This window comes from Mus pahari, chromosome 12 (assembly GCF_900095145.1).
Source record: "Mus pahari chromosome 12, PAHARI_EIJ_v1.1, whole genome shotgun sequence".
Classification (NCBI taxonomy): Eukaryota; Metazoa; Chordata; class Mammalia; order Rodentia; family Muridae; genus Mus; species Mus pahari.
The window spans coordinates 66,509,424-66,525,832 of NC_034601.1; the positions used below are offsets into that span (position 1 = coordinate 66,509,424).

The 16,409-nt window shown below is 38.1% G+C and overlaps 1 protein-coding gene across 9 annotated transcripts in view; it reads right to left on the reverse strand.

Moving 5' to 3' along the window:
* The window catches only part of Robo2 (roundabout guidance receptor 2), a 1,496,637-nt gene that overhangs the window by 495,802 nt on the left and 984,426 nt on the right, over window positions 1-16,409 (reverse strand). The window lies entirely within an intron of this gene.

Consider the following 16,409-nt stretch of genomic DNA (forward strand, 5'->3'; position numbering starts at 1 on the left):
CCCCCCCCCAACACACACACAAAACCAACTGTGTGGATGTAGGGGAGGTGGAATCTCTAACCTCTGCCGGCTTGTTTTAGCCAAGATCTATGACTAACTACGGAATCCCCAAGAGAACATAGGGGGAGGACTGGCATAGGGCTAATGTTGCTCAGTTGCCTTCTGACCTCTCAACACTTTCTGACCATAATTCGGGACCTTGTGATAAAGGAGTCCTGCAGAAGACTCTGGGAATGGAGGAGGTCGAGGATCAAAAGACTTGGAGGAAGTGGTTTTCTAGAGCCTTCGCTCATTTTAGGACTTCTGAAAGGGAATTAGGAAAAGCAGCCTCTGATTTAGGAATGCTGATAACCCAACTAGCAGGAGCGGAATTTCAGCCCCAGCACGATAAAAGGGAATACATTCCAAGCAAAAACTACCGAATGGATGCTATTAATGCTGGAGACAGTTAGGGAAGGCCACGTTCAATTAGGTACCTGCCACTGTCTAAGGTGCCCTGACATGGCCGTTGTGGCCGAACCCACGTGTGATCAAAAGCTTTGCTTTTTAGCTGTTTGATGCTTGTTCAGGTGATTATAAAAGCGCCTGACAGGAACTCACGCAGGTCCCTGAGCAAAGCAAGCCTCTGCTTGGCGAGTCTTTAGTTCCCCCTACTGGAAAATATTAGGAAAGAAACGATATTTGAGGACATTTGAAGAGCCTTTTGTTTGGTTGGATGTGTTTTGGTGCCTCCATTGAACTTAGATCTCCTTTGCTTATAGTGAGAAATGGAGTGTTTTCCCTCAAAAAAAAACCAACGACATTTAAGCAAGCAATTAGGAAAGTTCTTTTGGCATTCCTTGTTCATGGTGGCGATAAAACTGTCGTTGGTCAAAGGACTGAACTTAAGACACACTTATTATGAAGCATCAAAAGTGATTTCTAGCAGTTTTGAAGTACAATCTATCCTTATAAATAAAAAGAAAGCACCTTTTTTTTTTTCTTTTTGGCTAAGGATTGTACTTAAAAACTGCTAAATTCTTCAAGCATTGACTCCAAAATTAGCATCATATGCAAAAAAGAAAGAAAGAAAGAAAGAAAGAAGAGAAAAGAAAGAAAAGAAAAAAGAAATCAAGTTGATGTGTTGCAATTCAGCACCACCTCAAGACAGAAGTTCTGTGTTTGATAACACTATGAAAAAGAAAAATCCAAAAGTGTCCTGGATGAATGTCTGTTACCTCTCTAGGATGCTAGAAAATAATTGATGATTATTTAAAACTTTTGGCTTGGACATTGTGTTAGGTTTTAAGTCAAGTATTGAAAAAAAAATCTGTCTTGTTCTTCTATCCAAGAAACACCTCCTCTAATCTCAAGAAAACTATATTGCTCCTGAGTTCAAAACTTTTTTCCCAACAAACACAAGTTCCATATTGATATTCTGCAAGAACTAAAAATCAAATAAGCTAATGAGACTTTCAATTTTAAGGAAGACCTGGGAAAAGAGAGCCGCACATTCTGTTCAGGAGTTTTCTTCTGGCTTCTAATTTAACTACTTTTCAGTTACAAGAGCATTTCTTAAAAAACAACAACAACAACAACAACAACAACCTATAAAATTATTCAGGAGTCAGAACGAGTATATTTGGAGAATCAGGGAGAATGGATGGGAGAGAGCCCACCCAACAATTCCTCCTGTCTCCTAGGGTAGAAATTGCTGCATTTTATTTCACAGAAATGTATTCACATGTAGAGTATGAAGATGACTTTCACAGAGGAGTTTTATTTAATGATTTTATTTAATAAGTCAGTTCTTGCCAAACATCAGTATTTTATATTCACAACTACCTTACAGAAGTCACAAAACAAGGTCAATGATTTTGCATTGATGCCTTCTTGTGTGTAATTATTTCTACTGAGAAATTTAAGTCTGAAGCAAAGTTATTTTGGAGTGTATATTTTCTATTTTTTCTTGAAGACAAATTTGGAATTGATTCATAAGTGAATGCTTTGTCAGTATCTCCTTTGATAATGTAATGTGTCTAAAGAAAAATGATATATCAGTGGTATTTAAAGGAAATTTTAAGGTAATAACCAAAACTTGCACATTAAATAAGCAACAGTAAGAGATCCTTAGTCAGAACTTTCATGTAGAAGATATTAGGACCAAGAGAAGTAACATCATAATTTTTCTGTAAGATTTCAGAGAATCTGTGCTGGAGAGATCATACTTCAATTGAATTTGATATGCTTTAAGTGAATATCAATTATAAAAGCAGATTATTTGTTCTAGATATTGTTCCTTCCTTTGTAGGTAAGCAAAGCTCTTTAAAACCTGAGCCTTGTGGTAGAAACTGGAAAATCCATTTTAGCATATGAAGAAGAAAAAAAGAAAAGAAAACAAAGAAAGAAGACAGAAAGAAAGAGAGACGGAAAGAAGAAAGGAAGGGAAGGGAGGAAGGAGGAAGGAAGGAAGGAAGGAAGGAAGGAAGGAAGGAAGGAAGGAAGGAAGGAAGGAAGGGAAAGAAGGAAAAAGAGAAATTGCTTCACTTATCATTAAGGAATCAGTTTTAAAGTCAAGGGCTGTTCAGATGGATTTTTTTCCTGTGCAAAATTGCTTTAGCATACAATTTTTCCATATCAAATTTAAATAAAATATATGGGTCATTACCTACAACAAGGCATCAGGCAATTAAAACAATGTGTATAAACTCCTGAGCAGACAAGAATGATCTGCTTGCTCCTGCATTATTTTGTTTTATCTTGTTCCATCTTTCCCCAGAAAGATTCTGAGGCAGACAAGTATGAGAAAATATTATTCTTCAGAAATAAATTGGAAATTTCTTATTGTAATTAATTCATTTTGAGATAGTCATTAATACTTATATCAATACATAGTAAATCTATCTTATAAAAGGCATTTGCATCTATGTATGAATAGTATTTTGGTCCATTCCATTGATGTATTTAATGAAGCCCACTTCAGCAATCTGAAAGAGGAGTTGATTGAAATACAGCAATATTTTATTTAAAAATAATGTTTTTGCCACATATATGCCACATATTTTCAAGAAAGAAGCATTTTCTTTCACCAGAATTTTAAAAGTTGAAAAGTGACTTTGTTCTTGATTGAAGAGTTTAGGAAGCATTTAAAAACTTAACAACGATTTTTGAATAAATGAGATAATAGCAAATGGTGTAGAATACTGGGGCAGAACTTCTCTTTGCATGAACACTTTAAAAGGAAGAGTAAGTCAGGAAGATATGAAGCTGTGGAGGGATAATCAGTGATGCCCAGCAGGCTGTGGTTAGTGTCATAGTTACACAGGTCCCTGCATTGTTTTTGTAGAGAGCCTGTGTGACAACATGCAATAGGCATGTGTCTTGCCCATGCTACTGCAGCACAGCTCACAACTAAATCAGCGACAAAGATCCTTTGTTCTCCAGCATTACTGTTAATGTGAGATGATTGTTGCTTCTACCACATGGCAGCAACTAGGAAAGTTTTCTGGAGCCTTTTCTCTGTGACTGTGTATAGTCTAAGTCCAAAGGAATTCCTATGCCTGAACTATTTCTAATGTTCTCAGGTGTGTGTGTGTGTGTGTGTGTGTGTGTGTGTGTCTGTAATTGTCACAGGAAGTTATGAGCCATCATTTGGTGCATTAAAAGAAGACCAGTAGAGTTAAGTGAAAGAAGGGATGAACAGCACCAGTGGATCTAATCTGTGTTGCTTGAGACCTCTAGGAATGTCAGTCCTTGGGGACCAGTGACCTGTTACTGTTGAGCATTAGACCTGTGCAGTCCACACCATTTGAGGAAGTGTGCATTCCCCTATGTTCATAGCAGCCTCATCTGTGATAGCTAGAAGCTGAAAACAACCCAGATGTCCCATGACAGAAGACTGGATACAGACAATGTGAGTTCATTTACACAATGGAATACTACTCAGCTATTAGTTCTGAGTTCTGCAAGCAAATGGGTGGAAATAGAAAATATTATCCTCAGTGAAGTGACTCAGTTACAAAAGTACATGCGTGGTATGTATTTACTAATAAGGTTATATTAGCCAAAAAAAGGAAAGAAAGATGGAAGGAAGGAAGGAAGGAAGGAAGGAAGGAAGGAAGGAAGGAAGGAAGGAAGGAAGGAAGGAAGGAAGGAAGGAAGGAAGGAAGGAAGGAAGGAAGGAAGGAAGGAAGGAATCACAAGTTGGGAGGGACCTGGGAGGGAAAGTGGACAGGGGACAGGGAGTTGGTGTGGAGGGGAGAGGGGACCCTGACTGGTATTGGGTGAGGGAAAAGGACTGAAGCCCAGAAGGCCAGCAGAAAGGATGGAAACAGGCAACCTCAGGAAATAAGAGGTTGGGGGGGCGGGGGGGGGGGCTCCAGAATACACCAGAGACCTGGGAGGTGAGAGACTCTTGAAACTCAAAGTAAGGGATCTTAGATGAAAAGCCAGACAGTAGGGAGAGGGAACTTATAAATCCCATCTCCAGCAGGGAGACAAGGAATCAAATGAGGGAGATGGGGGACATCCCATAGTCACAATTCTGACCCATAATTGTTCCTGTCTGAAAGAATTACAGGGAGGGAAATGGAGAAGAACCAGAGGAAAAGAAGGTCCAGCAACAGGCCCAAAGTGGGATCCAGCTCAAGAGGAGGCCCCAAGGCCTGACACTATTACTGAAGCTATTGAGCACTCACAAAAAGTGACCTAGCATAAACACACTCTGAAAGACCCAACAAGCAGCTGAATGAGTCAGATGCAGATATTTGTACCCAACCAATGGACAGAAGCAGCTGACCCCTGTTGTTGAATTAGGGGAGGCTGATAGAAGCTGAGGAGAAGGGCAACTCTAGTTGGACCAGCAATCTCAATTAATCTGGACCTACAAGATCCCTCAAACTCTGGACCACCAAACAGGCAGCATATACCAGCTGATATATGGCCCCCAACACACATACAGCAGAGGATTGCATGGTCTGTGTTCATTCAGAGATGATGCACCTAACCCTCAATGGGCTGGAGGCCCCAGGGTGTTTAGAGGTCAGGTGTATGTGTGTGGGGGAATCCACATGAAGACAGGGCTTTGTTATAAGGTATGGGGTGTGAACAGTCAGAGGGTGGACTCGGGGGAAGCAGGGATTAAAATATGTAAAAATTAAATGAATTTAAAAGGTAATCTCTATTGTGGAACACACACACACACACACACAGAGAGAGAGAGAGAGAGAGAGAGAGAGAGAGAGAGAGAGAAAAGAAAGTGTGCTATCGTAAAATCGTGAAACAATTTATTTTTTAGTTTGAAAAGCCCCAAATGAAATGGAATCCCCTTTAGTCACCTAAAATTATATTACAGCTCATTGGTGAGACTGAACTTCCAGTATGTTGATACAAGGCTTCACACAGTCACCAAAAGTGAATAAAAAAAAAAAAATGAGATCAAGTCAATGACCCCTTGCTTTGTTTAGGCCAATCACTTTTTAACATATGTAAAGTTACCCACTATAAAAATATCAAATGCTTTGGAAGTGAAGATTCAGTCATTGACCAAGAGAGGTTAGGGAAGTGTGTGCAAAAATTTCCTTTATTGTTTCCTTCCTGAGATCTCAAATCCTTACTTCAGTACAGTGTCTAACCGAAGAGATAAATAATAATACACTTTTTCTTTCTTTTGGGCTATTTCTATAGTGCAATTTCACAAAGACCATCAAAATCCCTGTGATTCTTTGCTAACCTTTTTCAAATCTGCCGGCTCCAATCTTGATTTTGCCTCATTGCATCTTAGATATACACACTGTGATCCTAAATCGAAAACTTATTTTGTACCCCTAAACAAACGGTTGTTATTTAAAAAAAAAAAAAAAAAAAAAAAAAAAAAAAAGAAGAGAGTTCCAAAGCTTTAAGGAAGAACCCATCGCACTCATATATTCTAGATTTGGACAGATCTCTGCTCATGGGTTGCCATTCAGAGATGTATCATAATGGATCCTTCCCATTAAGAAAATGATGCATTTCCTCTCTTATGATAATATAATGGCATTTATCCAAGGGTATTTGTAATCCAATTCACCTGCCTATATGGTTCTATCACAGAAGACGCAAGTGGTGTGGGAACAAATTCTGATTTGTTTCTAACATCCAAAATATCTGAATTCTGCCTCATCAAATGAATTTTGACTGTCTGTGGGAGAACAGAAATTCTTATTAAAAACTGCAAAATGTGTATCATGCTTTTATTGTTAGATACTTGTGGGAAATTTCATCAATGTATTTTGTTTAAATCACATATCGATAGATACGCATTCTCTTCTTTAATGGATGAAAGTTCTTCACAGGATAATCTTTCAATGTTTTGCATGATACAGCCTGATGAAAGTAGTGAGAAACAGACACCTTGTCCCTGACAGGGAGGAAGATAAGGAAAGACAATGCAGGCTCTTCCCTCATCTCTACATACACTCTGTTAGAACCATTCGCACATACAAACGTGTGTGTGCATGCAAGTGTGTGCACACCCATGCACGCCACATACAAGATTTCTAAGCAATTTGCACAAATTAATGGATCCCTTTAAAAGGAAAGTCTAGGAAGGGATTTGTTCTTTGAGTAACTTTACCTTTTCTATTATGTACTAATATGGACATAAAAACTAACAGAGGAGCAAACATTAAGAATAAATGATATCAATTCAGTCTGCCCTTGATGCGAATTGGATAAATCTCTGTCCCCCTGCCTTGTATTCTTTTTTTTTTTTCAGTTTTCAATGAGTAGCTCCTTATATTCATTAGCAATATAAAATGAGAGTATGATTATTCAGTATCTCATATGTGCTATACTGAGCATCAAAATCCGTCTATGCTCTTCAGCAATCTGCCAAACATCTCATGCTATCTCTATCCTTTGATTTCTCTCTTTTTCTTCTAAAATTACTCATTAAGAGTTTTTCCTTCAGATATCTGACAAACATTAGTGTTTGAGGTATAATTGATGGAGACAAGGTCAATGAAAATTATATAGTATAATGAACAGTTGAGGGGTTTGTGTTTTACTGTTGTGGTTTCTGTAGTCTGTCTCTACAGCTGGCTTCATTCCAGGTTGTTAGTTACAATTTTATGTTGTTTCTCTCATCTCTACTACCCACCAAAGGAACATATTCAATGGCCATTATGTGACAAAGCTCAGGGAACATTTACAGGGTTTTTGATAGCCCATTCTTCAGCCTGAGCTTGGAATCATGACTTAACCATCAGAAAGAGATGAAAAACTATTTTATGTAAAGACTTCCAGATGATGTTTCACAGTGCTCATACACAAGCTATTTACTGATCATTAGGAACCTTTGGTCTAATGCTAATGGGACATTTCCACGCTATTGTCCCTGCAAAGTGTGGGGATAACAAAATGTGGGTCTTGAATGGAGAAAGAGCAGAGCAGACTTGATCAGAAGTACAGCCTGAAATCAGATCTGCAAGGCAGAGCTGCACGGTCAACTCGTTTTACCTTTTTAGAGCATGGGTTAACCGTTAAACTGTTCAGCCATGGTAACAATGCCAGCTTCGGTACAGGGGATAGAATTTCAAGGCTTTAGCTTTTGTAGGCTGTCTGGATTATTATAATGAATTTATGTGGAGATGACAATGTTATTTGTAAGTCAAGAATCATATCTTTTTTTACCTACAGGAAGCCGAATAACCTTCTCAGCCTCGCTACCATTTATTTAAACCACATGATTGAATTCTGACCAATGGAATAGCAGCACTTCTCTCGTCCAGCCTGTGACAGTACTTATTGTCATCCTGACAAAATCTAGCATCATCTGGAAGACAAACCTCTGGGCATGTTGGCGAGGTACTTTCTAAACTGGGATGAGTGAGTTGGAAAAACACAGCCTAAGTTTAGGGGGCATCCTTCCATCAGCTCAACCCCCAGATGTGGTAGAAAGGGGAGAACCAGCTGCATGTCTGCATCCCCGACCTTTGCAGAATTTCCACTGATGCAATGGGACAAGCATGCTGAAGCTCCTGCCACTGCGACACGTTCTTTCTTAACTTGGTTACAATTGAACTCTTCCCCATGCTGACTTAGCCCAGTATTTTGTTACAACAATGAAGCAAGTTAGTAAAATACCCCTGGAGATTCCTTCTCATCTCCTTGTCTCAGGGACTCAGACTTTTCTCTTGTTGATTAGATTAGAAAATCCTACTTAAATCACAAGCTGTAAGATAGGATAACTCAAGTGAGCAGTGGTTGTACACATCGAATTCAGACCACCTTATTTTTGTATCCAAGACTTCAGACTGTACCAACTAAATTGCAGGTAATACCTAAGTTTTAAATACAATGCCATTTGTATTTTCTGATAAAATTCTCAGAATCAAACTATGGCATTGATGTTCACTTTATTTCAGAGTATATTATTATTAACTCTGTAATGTAGAGTACAACTAATAGAAAGGTTTGTAAATTAAATTCATTAAGACTCTCAACAAAGACTCTCATCTTGCTTGGGGCAGATTATTCTGCGGCAATGTTTCTTGACATTTTACAAAAAGACTTTTGATCACCAACTCTTTAAGAAGCAGTCACATTAGGAGTGTCCATGACACCTAGAAAGGCATCTTAAATGCTATTTACTGTCAAATGATGACATTTTGGGGAAGTGAGTGGGTCATGAAAACAGGGTCCTTGTGATTGGTACAAGCATTCCTACATAAAAGACTGCAGAGAAAATCCTGCCCAGTCTGACAGATGAGGACAGTGGAAGAACAGTATATCTGGGACTCAGAAATCAATTGCTGATAATAGGTTCTTAGACTTCCAAGCCAAGAGAGCAGATTAAAAAAATCCTGTCATTTGACAATCTTCCTATCTGTGGTACTTTGTTCAAAAGTATCCTAAGTGGACAAGAAAGGAGCGTTTTTAGAGCTTTTCTTTCAAATCATACTTCCATCTAATTTCTACATCATTTTCCATGTACTCTACCTATACATGGACTTAACACATGGTAGGAGAGAGAGAGAGAGAGAGAGAGAGAGAGAGAGAGAGAGAGAGAGAGAGAGAGAGAGATGTTTTCAATAATCAAGAGCCATTTCCCCATCACATACAATGAGAAAGAATGGTGCACAACAGTACTGATCTAACCATCCTGAGATCTCAAGCAAGAAAGTCTAGTCTAGTCTAGTTTGTTTTCTCTGTTGCGTTCCAGGTGTAGCGTCGTACATACCACCTTCATCCAAGCTCCAATGCTGGCAGAGCACTTACTTTCTAAACAACTGGAGGCTCTAAGGCTGCAAGATTTTTTTTGTCTGGACGCAAATTTTATGCTTTCTTATGTTTCATTGTCAAAGCAAAACATATGATTTCCTTCACCTCCCCATTCACAGGGGACATTTGGGGAGTAATTGTTGCCCCCTGTAATACTTCACAGATCCACCTCCATAGAGCCCCTAGCTTTTGGAAGAAATTCTATAAATCTGTTGTAGCTAGCTGAGGGATCTCAAATCAATGACTACCATATGTTTCTGTACTGGGCTGCACAGTGTTCCCCCCAAATGATGTGTACTCAGAACTTCAAAATTCAATGACATTTAAAGGTGTAATGTTTGTATACATAATGAGTATGAATTCATATTAGATTCTCATGAACCCATAAGCCTCTAATCACAGAAAGAAGAAATGCTGATGCAGAGAAATCACAGAGAAAAGTCAATAATGTGAAGATGTTTCTCAAATTGGCTGTAGGCTGCCACAACCTAAAACATGCTAGACACTATCAGATACTGACAGAGACAAGGAAACATTCATTTTAGAGAGTCCTCGGGGATCATGAGGATCTACTGAAACTATCTTTGGGACTTTCTAATATCCAGAAACTTGAAAGAACAAGTATCTTTTGTTCAAAGACTCTAATGTATGTCTTTATTTTTTAGCCTTGTGAGAGAACTGACAGAGCCACAAGTTGTTTAGACAAATTCAAAATTAAAATATAGTTTTTATTACTGCCCAGATTGATATATGCTGAATTAGCAGTCTTAAGAAATGCTTATTAGCATTTTAATATACTTAACAAAAAGTTATATTATTTGTGCATACAAACACAGATGAATATACTACAAATATAACTTAAATGGAAGAAAATATTAAAGAAATAACATGATGAAGCTGTGGTATGGTTTCGACTGTGTCATGGAGTTCATGGTCAGCATATATAAGGCTCTGTATAGAATATGTAGAGTCTGGGTTCAGATTCTAGCATAACCCTCAAAATTGTATTCCCATTCTGAAGAATGGGAAACCAAATTAAAATGATAGTAGACACCTTCTTTATAAATTGGTATTTTAGACCTTAATAATAATTCAACTAAAAGATTAAAAGATGTTTATATTAATGTTTGTTATTGTGATTGTCAATTAACACTGATTATTATTTATTTTCTTAAATATTTATAATTTAATATTTATTTTAAGCATATATGTGTGGGAATGTGTATATATGTGTTAAATGGGCAAAATGTGCATGCAAGAGCCCTGGGAGGTAAGAAGAATATGTCATGTCTCCTGGAACTGGGGTTATAGGCAATTGTGAGCCACTGTGTGGATGCTAGAAACCAAACCTGCGCCATGCAGAAGAATGGGAAGTATTCCTGCCATCTGAGACATCTTTTTCCTTACTTATAAGCTGAGTGCTGGGGACCAAACTCCGGTGTTCTGCAGGAGCACTGTGTTCTCTAGACCCCGAGCTGCCCCTCAGTCCCTAAAATGGATTTGTTTCATATTTAAACAAATACTAATTTTTTTCATGTAATTCAAACTTTAAAATAATCCTGTAACATAAAAATAGCAGAGAAAACACTAAGTTTATTTAATGCTCTCATGTTTATGTGGAAAAGAGAAATGAAAACCTTCAGTCTTGGATTTATTGATTTGATTTTTTTTTTTTAACTGCCTGCCTCTTGCAAAACGTGGCAAAGGTTATCACAGTGCCAAGCTTACACAGATGCCTATGGCAGTGAAGAGAAGGTTTAGGTTGTTTCTTCTGTTGATTTATTTAGTGCACTTTTAGACAAGAAGGCTTAACTCTCATCTATTTATAGCCTTCCTGTTTTAAAACAAGGAAAAGTGTGAGCCAGGCCTCATGTCTACTTCATCAACACACCAGTTTGTTTTCCCCATGTCCTTCTGAAAACAAGAAGGAAAAGAAAAAATCCTCTCCAGTGGTTGACTACATTATGTTACTGGAGTAAATCTTTCACATATATTCTATCCAGGAGATGAGCCATGAGCCAGTTTACCATTATAATTGACAGAAAGGAATAAGCGCACACACGTGCATGCACACACACACGTACATGCACACACACACACACACACACACACACACACACAACATCAGTTGGGGTGATAGAGAAAGATAGAATCTAGAAATCTTAAACTAAGCTGAAAGAACAACATATGAAGAATGGCACTGACTTAATTCTTAGTTTTAGTCTAAAGTAGCATTTGCAGTGAAGAGGAAGAGCTTCTGTAGCTGTATTTATACTATGGTATGGACATGAAACCCAAAGAGCTTGAAAGAAATTCATAAATTAGATATACTGATGAACAGTACTGGGCATAGTAATGAGTGTCCTCTGCGGCACTAAATCAATGACGTGATAGGGACGTATTGAGAAAAGGAAGAAAAAGACTCTCAAGTTTGTGAGAATCCACCAAGATAATGATGATAGAAATTACAGATATTGGATGATTTTTCAAAAGGGAATCAGCAGTCCATGAACAGCCACCTGGAAACAGGGTGACAAGGGAAAGCAAAGAGCCGTCAATGTGCCAAGCCAGGAACGAAAAACAGACATGAAATGTCAGATGGCTTTGAGAAACGTTTCAAGGATGTAAAATTGGTGAGAGCTGTAAGGCCGATTATTTATTCATTATGTCACGAACAAGGCTCTGAGAAAAGCAGACGATAGGAGTTCAAGACGAAACACCCAGACCAGAGACTACCAGCAAATCAAGTCCATTTTCTGCTCTACTGTGTTCAATGACTTTACACATTGTTCCCTTCCAGGGGATGCGGGGTGTGCACAACACTCCCTGCGCCATGATAAGAACCCTGTCAGCACTCTTTGAAGTTCCCCTGGTTGTTTGCCACAGCTGGATTGAAGTGCAGTAAAGCAACAAAGAGCAAAATAAGAAAACTGAAGTGGGAGAAAGGAAAAGCAGGACAGGGACATGATGGGATGGAAGAAGGAGCTGCTTGATCTCACCAGAATAGATGCTGACATTTCTTCTTGGGCAGTCACATTGTCATCAGGACCACCATCAGAAAGACAGATAAAGGGAGTATTAACATTATTGTTTGTCATACACATATTATTTTTTCCATGAAATACCATTGCTGTTGCTGAGAATTACCCATTTCCAGAAATGCTTTTAAGTTAGACTTGATGTTGACTACATGCCATTTCAGGGCTGATATAATTTAGGATTTTGTAATCTGAAAGTTTGATAAGTAGCAGCCTGATTCTATTTTTCTAGCTAGAAATCCATTAACGATGCCCAAAGAACTATTGCTTTACTAATGGTTTATACTAAAGACAAAACTCAATGTATATTAAATGGAGGCATACATCTAAGGCAGGAAAAGCCATGGGTATCAGAATAATGGAAAGTAGGGAGCTTGCTTGCTATTTTGCTAACTCCACTACAATATTTACTGATCACTGGTATGCACTGGGGCAGAACATGACTAAGTCCTCTCTCAAGGATACTCCTTGTCTCTCTGGATTTTATTTTATCTCTAAAACTGCAATATTTGAATCATGACCTTTGAATCTGCCCCTCAAAAATTTAACCAAATGTATTTTACACAGGTTGTATATATTTCCAAGCATTCATCTTTGTAATCTATATATAGGTTTGTGTCCATCATTGCTTCTGGCTTTAGATTCTCGTAAGAATGTTACTATGTGTGCTATGATATGAAGTAGTGTGTATTTTGATACTCGAGCACTGTTATATGTGATCTACTGTTCTTTTTTTTTTTTTTTTTTTTTTAAAGATTTATTTATTTATTATATGTAAGTACACTGTAGCTGTCTTCAGACACTCCAGAAGAGGGCATCAGATCTTGTTACGGATGGTTGTGAGCCACCATGTGGTTGCCTGGGATTTGAACTCCGGACCTTTGGAAGAGCAGTCAGGTGCTCTTACCCACTGAGCCATCTCACCAGCCCCGTGATCTACTGTTCTTATATTTTGTTCTTGTTTGTTTGTTTGTTGTATTTGATTGGTGCGTATAAATGTATATCTGCATATGTGGTATGTGTATGAATGCTAACATGTATTTCTATGCCCACACATGCAGAATCCAAAGGAGGACGTAGGATGTCTTCGTTGAACCACCTTCTGCATTTTTACCCCTTGATACAAGGTTTGAAGCTCACTGTTATAAGACAGCTCCATGCTTGTCTGTGTTTGACACTTGGGTTGTAGGCCTAAGTAGTTATATTACTTCTTATGTGAATGCTGGAAACTTGAACTCAGTTTCTTACCATGGGCTCCACTATGCATGTTTTAAAGTGACACTACCCAAGTGTTAGCAGCTTCCCTGTCAGGCTAAGTGTTTATACAACAACACATCTTCACTCCTCATAGTAGATTTATTATGTTCTTTCAGAAAAATACTAAACAATAAAAATACTAATGTCTCATGTTATAGACAGAATCATGAAAATCAGAGTTTATTCCTAAACACAGATGCAGAAATCTCGTAAACATAGATTAATAAAATCCTAACATAGATTAATAAAATCCAAAGAAGAATTCATGAGCATTCATAGAGTTTAGGACAAGTATAGATTTGTGCTGTTATTTGCCACTTTAATAACCATTTTATTTGACTGTAGACTTGATGATGGTGATCATGGGAAAGGCAGCCTTTTACAGTTGGATCAAGAATTGAAATGGGTGGTAATCTTGTGAGGCTATGCCAGTGCCTGGCAAACACAGAAGTGGATGCTCACAGTCAGCTTTTGGATGGAACACAGGGCCCCTAATGGAGGAGCTAGAGAAAGTACCCAAGGAGTTGTAGGGGGCGGCAACCCTGTAGGTGCAACAGCCATCATTGGGAAGAGAGGCCCCTTGGTCTTGTAAACTTTATATGACCCAGCACAGGGGAAGGCCAGGGCCAAGTAGTGGAAGTGGGTGGGTAGGGGAGCAAGGGCGGGGGGGGGGGGGGCGTATAGGGAACTTTTGGGATAGCATTTTAAATGTAAATAAAGAAAATAATAAATAAATAAATAAATAAATTTTAAAAAAAAGAAAGAAATGGGTGGTAAGCCAGCAGTACTTTATTTCCCTATGCTATTATGGGCTTGCTCCCTTATCAAGTACCTCCTAGGAAACAGAGGTGTGGACCACCCACGTAAAAGTATCAGCAATGGGAATGTCTGCCAGGGAATGATGCAGAGATTTATGTGGGCATCTTCTGCAAGTGCTCTAGGGATTGACACTTGTTAATCCCCAAATGCCAAGACTGCAAGCCTTCTAGTCATTACCCTACAACCCTATGCTAAGCTTGCTCAGTACTGATGATACCACCCAGGAGACTTCCTCTAAGAGACTTGTAAAGATTCCTTGGGGCCATTTGCATTTCAAAAGAAATTCACACAAATCAAGAATCTTTTGTCTGACCTTATGCCCTCCCCCTTTTTGTTCAGCACAGAGCAATTTGTCTATTTTTGGAGAAACTTGTTAGATATCATGTTAACTAAATTTCCAAGCCACTGTAGAACATAGTGTTGGTTTTGCCCTGAAAATAAATTCATATTTAAATGAGTTTCACCCAAGAAACTGCAAAATTTCCACAAGTTTAATTACTATTGTCATTGATGAAACATTCTATTACATCCTGTTTGCAGGGTCAGGCAACGTGGAAATCTTATAAAAAGAGACAATTTTAGAAGAGGGTAAGATCTGATGGCAGACTTAAACACTTATTAGGAAATAAGATGTCCAAAATAACAACTAAGACTCAGGAGGCTAAGGACACCACATGTGACACAATAAAAATTGAAAGAGGTAGCTTTTTAATGTCACTAAAACATTTGTGCTTGAAGTTTATGGCTGTTTCCTTCAGATGTAACTACAGTACATGCTGAAGGGTCACCATGCTGTCTCCTAGTGTCATGCTTTTTTACAGAAGATGCACTAAACTAATTTGCCTCCAAAGAACAGACTATTGTCCAAGGTGAAAAAGAAAGAAAAATACCCTCTAACAGGCAAAAAGTGTAGAAAAAAGGTCAAAGTTTGGTTATTGCTCTGATGTTCCAATGCCATTTCTTTTTGGGGTTCTTGTACCCCAAAACATGTCTTTTCCCTGAAATATGGTATGAGTTCACAAATTCAAAACAAAACCATAAATTTGGAAACAAGAATAAACATAAAATAAATTCCCAGGAAGAAATATTAGATTCAGGTTCTAGAAACAAGACTTCAATTAATTTTCTCCTTACTTATATCATCAGTATTCAAAATGTGGTCCAGGACAAATTAACTGTATCCAGATTCCAGCATTTAATTCAACTTATCAGTGTAGAGTTCAAAATCTTTAACTCTCCTTTTTCTCAATGCAGTTGATTCTGTCAATTTGTAATTCTGGCTTTTTTACTTGAAGTCCACCATTCTAACGAATTAGTGGATTGTGGCATTATATATGCTACTATGAAATTTATCAGTGGTTGTTTTCAGGATTCTATGGAGTTTTTCCTGCAATCAGTAACAGAACTCACTCCTACTTTAAAAAAAAAAAATGGCGGAAGGGAATTTATGGACACAGTGTAAACTTATAACAGAATGCACTGATAACACTGAGGTAGATGCTATTGTCTCCTCCTTATCATTTCTTTATAAGTTGAGCCTGCAAACAACCTTTTTTCTAATTTATCCATAAACTATACAAGAGGCTATTGTGAAATATAGTGTGATAAATACTGTGAGACACTAGTATTTATTATTTTCTTCTAAATAAGAAGGCAACCCTGGATATTTTCCTTCCAAAGAAGAAGCTAAAATTGTTGATTTAAGATAGGATGTTGGTTTCTAGAGTCGGTAAGGAGGGGAAGAAAGCAAGCACAAACAAAACTGGACATCCATCTTTAACAGAGTCACTACCTGGGTTTGATGCCATTCAGCTCAAGGCTACACTGGCTTCTTACTTGACAGTAACATTGAAAACAATACAAACATGATATCTAAGGGCTTTCCACCTTTTGTCCTTGACAATCTACCTCACCCTTCCTGTATCATTTTTCACGAGATCCTCTTTAGAACTGTCTGAGGCCATCCTTTCACCTAGGGTGAAATGTTAAAGAAATGCACTGGCTACTAAAACTCAGAATTTGGTATAGAAATAGCAAACCAATCTCTTAAACAGC